The 7,041-nt window shown below is 37.9% G+C and overlaps 1 pseudogene across 1 annotated transcript; it reads right to left on the reverse strand.

Annotated features, from left to right (window-relative positions):
* Nucleotides 1–1,032: 1,032 nt before the first annotated feature.
* On the reverse strand, nt 1,033–3,964 carry LOC149551026 (pentatricopeptide repeat-containing protein At2g13600 pseudogene; annotated as a pseudogene). The gene has a single exon (XR_016352654.1). The product of XR_016352654.1 is annotated as a pentatricopeptide repeat-containing protein At2g13600 pseudogene (transcript).
* Between the last annotated feature and the right edge of the window lie 3,077 nt (nt 3,965–7,041).

The raw sequence follows: 7,041 nt of genomic DNA on the forward strand, positions 1-7,041 counted from the left end.
AATGATAGGATAATGCTGACAATTTATTTTTTATCTAATAAAGATCTCCAACCTGCAAGCAGTGTATGAAGGATTATTAAGCCTTGTTATAACATTTGATCCTTGTTCCAATGACAATGCACAGAAAATTTTCTAAGATAAATCTAACGTAAAGATACATTAGTAATTCTCTGCAGAGTTATCAAACAAACATTACTCGCCAATAGGGTGTAGACCAGACATGTATGTCATTGAAAGACATGGATAATGGTCATAGGTTTGAATCCCCAGATTCAACTTTTGCATGAATAAGGGTAGCTCATGTGGCCAAAGGTTATAGGAGCCCCATTATTAGGAACTTGCAAATGAGGCGTGTGCTAGTACTGACTCTGCATAAAAAAAAACAGGAAAAAAATCTCTGTTGAATCTTGAATCAAACTGAACCATGTTCCATAGGTCCAATGTAGTAGCATTTCTCAATTTCTACCACCACAGAAGAAACATGATGGTGTGCCTTGCAAGGAAAAAAGTTTATAATTGAATTTAGAGTATGTAGCATTTTAAATTTTTATATATCAATACAAGTTCAAGACATCCTACTTCCTCGTCACTGAATATCATATCAAAAAACCCATCTCACATACAGAATATTTTGTCACTGACATTATGAAAATTATAGTGATCAATGAAAGAGAATACATGTTTAATCATCGTGTACAAGTGCCCTGGAAAAACTGCTCATTCCTATAATACTGCAAGGTTCCTCTTAATATCATACATGTACCAAAAACCTGACAACCTTATACAACTTACAAAAGGAAGATAGCATCATAATAACTTATAGTTAACATTCTTCAGGAAATTCTATGGATTGTTGATTAATAAACATTCTATGGATCACTGACTAAATAACATTTTTCAATGCAATTCACAAAGGTTTCATACACTTTATCTCTTGGATGGAGGGTTTTGATGGCTTAGAACTTCGATTCTGACTACCCTGTGAATTGATAAAAAGACAAGTCCATACCATAAGAGGAATGGCGAAATGCATAGCTAATTGAGAGTATCTCAATCTATTATTAAAACTGAAAATTAAATTGAGTCATATATATTTGTGCATACCCTATCAGTTATTTTTAAATCTTGACCATCAAGTGAAATCGTGCAAAGATATTTGCAGTCCACTGGCCAATGTTATAACAGAACGGATCTGGTCCTGTATACTCTAGGCTTTAATTGTCCTGTATCATTTATCAATCATTGGTATAATGTGTATGCATTTGTTGGCCTCACAATCAGACAGAGCTACATTCTCTTGTCCAAAATGTAGTGCATGTTGGCCTCAGCAACTGCCAAAAACTTATTCTCTTGTCCAAAATGTAAAACATAGCCCATCATCTGAGAAACTTTATACAATTTGGAACTTGCATTCTCTTGTCTAGAAATTTGAAAGATAGCCTATGGTCCGAGAAAAAAATTTGGAAGCCTGTGTCTGACATGTGTCTCTTAGCGATCACCGATAGTTCCTGCGAGATCACTGTTCATCATGGGAATGTCGAAAAATGGTAGCATCCTTTAAAATAATTTTCGGTTTCAACAATAGTACAAATGAACTTGACGGCAGTGTGGCAACAGCACGACTTCCAAGATTTGGATGGTATTCTTGAAGGTGTACAATAATAAAAAAAGCAATTGTTGTCAATGGGCCCTTGGTCTACTAGTGATGTTGAGTGGCTCCCAATGAGCCCACCAGGGATCAAGTCTTGCTGAGTGTAAGGCTCTGACATCAGAAGGAATGAGGCCAGGATCGTGCCCCGGGTGATTTTGACCGCGTGGATGCCCCTCAGTCCTTGGCTCTAAGCCGAAGAGGTTTTCAAGTACAAGAGGGCCCGTATGAGGTTCCTAAAATAATGCTATGGTGGCCTTTGCTAGTTGGTAGCTCGCAGGCTTTATGCCTTGTTGGGTTGCCTCGCAGGTCTAAACCCTCCATAAAAAAAGACGAAAAAGAAGAAGCAATTTTCATCTTTTCATTGTGATCTCAAAGAACGTCTCCATTACTCTTCCAGATCGAGCAGCACAACCCTTGTGTTGGGCACATATCCTTCCTCTTTCATCAGCCCAGCCAATCTCTCTAACATTGCATAAATCTCATCCCTTTGAGGGTGAGAATTATCACCTGAAATAAATACATGCATACTATTCTTAACTTCAATCCAACTGCATCCAGGCTGCTTTTTCAATCCCCTATCTTTCATCAATTTTCTCACATTTGTTGCGTCATTCCACAATCCTAGGGAAGCATGGATATTCGATAGAAGCACATAACTTGCACTATCTTGTACTTTCAACCGCAGAAGTTGTTCCGCTGCATGCCTTCCAAGTCGCATGTTTCCATGAGTTCTGCAGGCACTCAACAAGGCTCCCCAAACAGTTGCATCCGGCTCAACTGGCATCCTATGGATAATTTCCTCTGCCTCTTCCAAGAATCCGGCACGTCCAAGAAGGTCGACCATGCAGCTATAGTGCTCTACTGTCGGAATGAGTCCATACTCTTTATTCATAGAATCAAAGTAGCGGCGACCCTGGTCCACTAATCCAACATGACTGCAGGCAGAAAGCAAACCAACGAAGGTAATTATGTTGGCTTTAATGCCTGCCTCTTGCATTTTCTTAAACAGTCGAAGAGAGTTCTCTCCGTGCCCATGCTGGGCACATGCTGAAATCATAGCACTCCATGAGACAACATTTCGTCTAGGCATTTTGTTAAACACTTCCATCGCATTTTCTACACTCCCACATTTAGCATACATGTCAACGAGAGCACTCCCAACCACAACATCTAGTTCAAATCCACTCTTGACAATATGAGCATGAAACTGCCTACCATGTAATAGAACTGCAAGGTTGGCACATCCTCGGAGAACACTGGAAAAAGTAATCCTATCTGCTTTCGTTCCAGAACGCTGCATTTCATAGAACAGTCGCAATGCCTCGTCGCTATTCTCACTCTGAACCAATCCGCCGATCATTGCATTCCACAACACTAAGTCTCGTGCGGGAATTTGGTTAAAAAGTTTAAGTGCTTCATCAAGAGAACCATATTGCGCATATCCCATGACCATTGCAGTCCACGATAGTATATTTCGATTAGGCATTTTGTCAAATATATATCGTGCATCTTCAATCCTACCACGTTTAGAGTACATATCAACTAGTGCAGTGCCTACAATTACATCTGAATCAAGCCCTGCTTCGATGAAATGAGCATGGAACTGTTCCCCTACTTGAAAAGCACGAATGCTGGTGCACACCTTGATGATGCTTACGAAGGTAAAGCAATTCCCATAAATACCTTCGCATTGCATTTGGCGAAAAAGATTTAAGGCCTTTTCAGCGTCCACATTCTTAGAATATCCCGCAATCATGTTTGTAAATGATACGACAGTTCGCTCAGGCATTCTGTCAAACACATGACGTGCATCCTCTAAAACACCACATTTTATATACATGTGAATAAGTTGATTTACTACAAAAACTTCATGAATTAATCCGGTTTTGATAATATGGGTATGAATGTTCTTGCCTTCTGCCAATGCCTTCAACGTGGCGCATGTCTGCAAAAGTGAAAAATAAGTTTTGGGATTCGCAATGTCAAACTGTTTTTGTGTTCGTTTCAGACTGCTTAAACTAGTCTTCAATTTACTTTCTTGATCGCAGGGTTTTCTGATATTTTTGTATTCAAGCATATGATGTTGTGTTTCTTTAGTAACATGCTTCTCTATTGACAAACTTGTGTTGCTGAATCCATGAAAAATGAGCAGTTGTTTGATGGTGTTGCAGTGCTCTTGCCAAAAGCCACTGAAATGCAAAATATTTTTACACACCATCGTCTACCATCTTTCATTTCTCACTCGGAGACCATAGCCATTTATAGAAAGGAGCTGGTGCTGCAGTGGTTTTGAGTACACCTTATGCACGCTAGTTAAATATATCCAATCGATTACCAAACGATTAATATAGATAGTGAATTTGAGGTTCTGCTTTTGATTGTGAGAATGTTTTTTCATTAATATTTACTGTGAAAGAGTCCATTAAAATTAAGATGGATAAAGTGTGAAATTAAATAATTTAATAGATATTTAGTCTTGGGAGTGCTAATAGATAGTTGATTTGATTCAATAAAAAATTATTTATATTATAAAATTGTTTGTATTAGTTTATGAATATTTTAGTATGACATGTAAAGTTAATATATATTTTAAGGAGTCCATTTGATAGAAAGTGTATGAAGAATTATTTTGCCTTTTCTTATTGAATCATTTAGAAATCAAAGTGTTGTCTAGTTTTTGATAATTCTGATAGATAAGTGAATTCTACTAGATCAAATTCTTTGAGTAGATTATCTTAAAAGTGAAGAGAAAGGTTGAAGACAATATACTCAAGTATGGAGGTGGTATATGTGATCATGTAAAACTGATTCTTTTATTGACCTTTATAATAAAAATGTGTCACATTCCTTGCGTATTTTTCTAATTTGTTTAAGAGAGCAAAGAATATTTGCAAATACCAAGTCGATTCTTTCTCAGGGAAGGGCTAGAAAAGAAGTTTCGAAGGTCTTGGAGGGAGTGCAGATAGAATTGGGAAAATCATAAAGAGATAGGAGAAAGAGCACATTGAGCATGGGTTCATCCATGGTCCATGAAGTTGCTATGGGATGGGCGCTAAAAGGTCTTAAAAGATGAGTGCTTCCATTTTAAGATTGTACAGGGCCATTTGCATGTTATCGAGGTAGGTTGCTCTGATATTAAAAACTTCATCAGTACAACTCCAGAGAAGTCCAAACTACTCAGTTCAAACACCAAAAATACTTATACAACACTCGAGTTCCATGTCATTTCCTAGATGCTACTTCGATAGGTTAGACTTTCAGGGCTAGATCACACATAGATCCTCTGTCTTAATAATTGTTCATCATATTTAATCCTGCAGATGAAGAAAAATTGCACTAACTATGCTTATAATAAGAATGATATTGATCAAACCAGGTAAATATGAAAAAAAAAATCATAAGAACCTATAATTTTTTATAAAGGCATATGAACAAACATAGAATGCAAAGGAATAATCATATTGATATAAGAATGCTCCAGTGAGAAGAAATTTGAAATGGGCACCCCTGGATGTCCCAAAAAAACTAAACCAAATTGCTGAAAGGAATTATGTCAAACAGTTTGCATTCAACTTCTTATTTCTCCATTTAATGTTTTAAACCCCTTATAACTCCGAAAATCAAACGTTTATTTGTTTGTTGTGTTTCATGCATGGAATTGGTATCATACAACATAAACAAGAGAGAAACTACAATGATATGCAAAGTGGAAATGAACTGCTGCTAATAAAATGTTATTTTAAGAATTCATAAAACCAAATACATGGTAGATTTATCAACTCACTAATTACTTCAGCAGTATTGACATAATACTCCAACCCATGCTTTCGAACTTGCTGCTACAATACTTTGTCCTTCAATCAGTCCACTACCTTTATAATACCATTCCCTCAAAGCGGCATAAGCGTCGGACAAGTAGTGAAGAAGATATGAGCAAAATACCAAATCTGCCTATAGCCGGAAATGCAACTAAACTGCCTAATAATGAAGTCAATAACAAAGAATTCCAAAGGCCAAACCCCAAGGGAATGACATCTAGAATGTTACAAGAGAGGATAGACATCCTCAAATGCCAAGAACGGAGTTGCAACTCACAGACCAATTTCTTCTCATATTCAACCTGCCTAATGAAGCCACAAATGCTTCCTTTTATTCTATTTCCAAGGGTCCACTCAACTCATATGGGCAATGTGGGATAAAAGATGTGTAATATATAAAACATATATTAAAATACCCCTTATGTCTCCCTTGGGTACACATCACCATAAAATAAATATTAGAGTAACACTTTAATATTTTACAATTAAATTAGACGTTACTTTAATAAAACTTCAGGCATTAAAATGTATTAGCAATCGGACTCCGAATAATGCGAGTGATAGCTCATCAAAAAGCTCTCACCGAGGAGTATCGAATCCAATCACCAAAATTGACCTACACTGTGTCCTGTCGACTTACTAAAAATAGTAAGTATGCCTGAAATTGAGTAAATGAACTTCGTTTTGGCCCAAACTGGAAATGACTAGGCCAAAACACTCTAGGATCCCATTAAACCCTTCGTTAGCCCTCGGGACCATGTAGAACAAGGCTAACGCACACACACTTGGTCAACTGCTAAAATGGGGACATTACAGTCCGCCCCCCTTGAAATTGCTTGTCCTCAAGCAATCTCAGTCCAGCCTGCTGAATAACCTACTCACTCTCCCATGTAGAATCTTCCTCTGGCAGGTCTTTCCATCTGACCAAATACTCCTTCACTATCCTGTTTCTAAGCTTCCTCTCTCTGGTGTCCAGAATAGCCTCGGGTATTAACACAAGCTTCCCCTCCTCATCCAAAGGGGGTAAATCTACAGAAGGCACTACACTCTGACCAATGGCTTTCTTAAGCCTAGACACATGAAACACATTGTGCACTCGATTGCCCTTTGGAAGCTCAAGCTCATAGGCAACTTTGCCCACTTTGCGAATCACCCTGCAGGGACCATAAAATCTAGGTTTCAACTTTTCAGCTCTGCTCTTCTTGAGTGATGACTGTCTATATGGTTGTAGCCTCAAGTAAACCATATCCCCTACCTCGAAGCTACACTTTATTCGGTGCTGATCAGCATACAATTTTTGTTGATTCTGGGCCTGTTGTATATTCTCTTTGAGCACTTTCAGGATGTCCTGACTATCTTGCAATAAATTTTTGGCTTTGGGCACTCTATTGTCCCCCAAAACTAAATCCATGAAGCTAGGTGCTTCATAACCATAGAGTGCCATGAAAGGAGTCATCTTGATGGACATATGATAATGGTGTTATAACAATACTCTCCCATATGCAACCATCTGATCCAAGCCTTTTGTTGTGTAGTTACATAGTTCCTCAAATATCCTTCCCCCCATTTATT

Source organism: Cupressus sempervirens, chromosome 6, assembly GCF_028749045.1.
Source record: "Cupressus sempervirens isolate cs-2001-9-10 chromosome 6, ASM2874904v1, whole genome shotgun sequence".
NCBI lineage: Eukaryota > Viridiplantae > Streptophyta > Pinopsida > Cupressales > Cupressaceae > Cupressus > Cupressus sempervirens.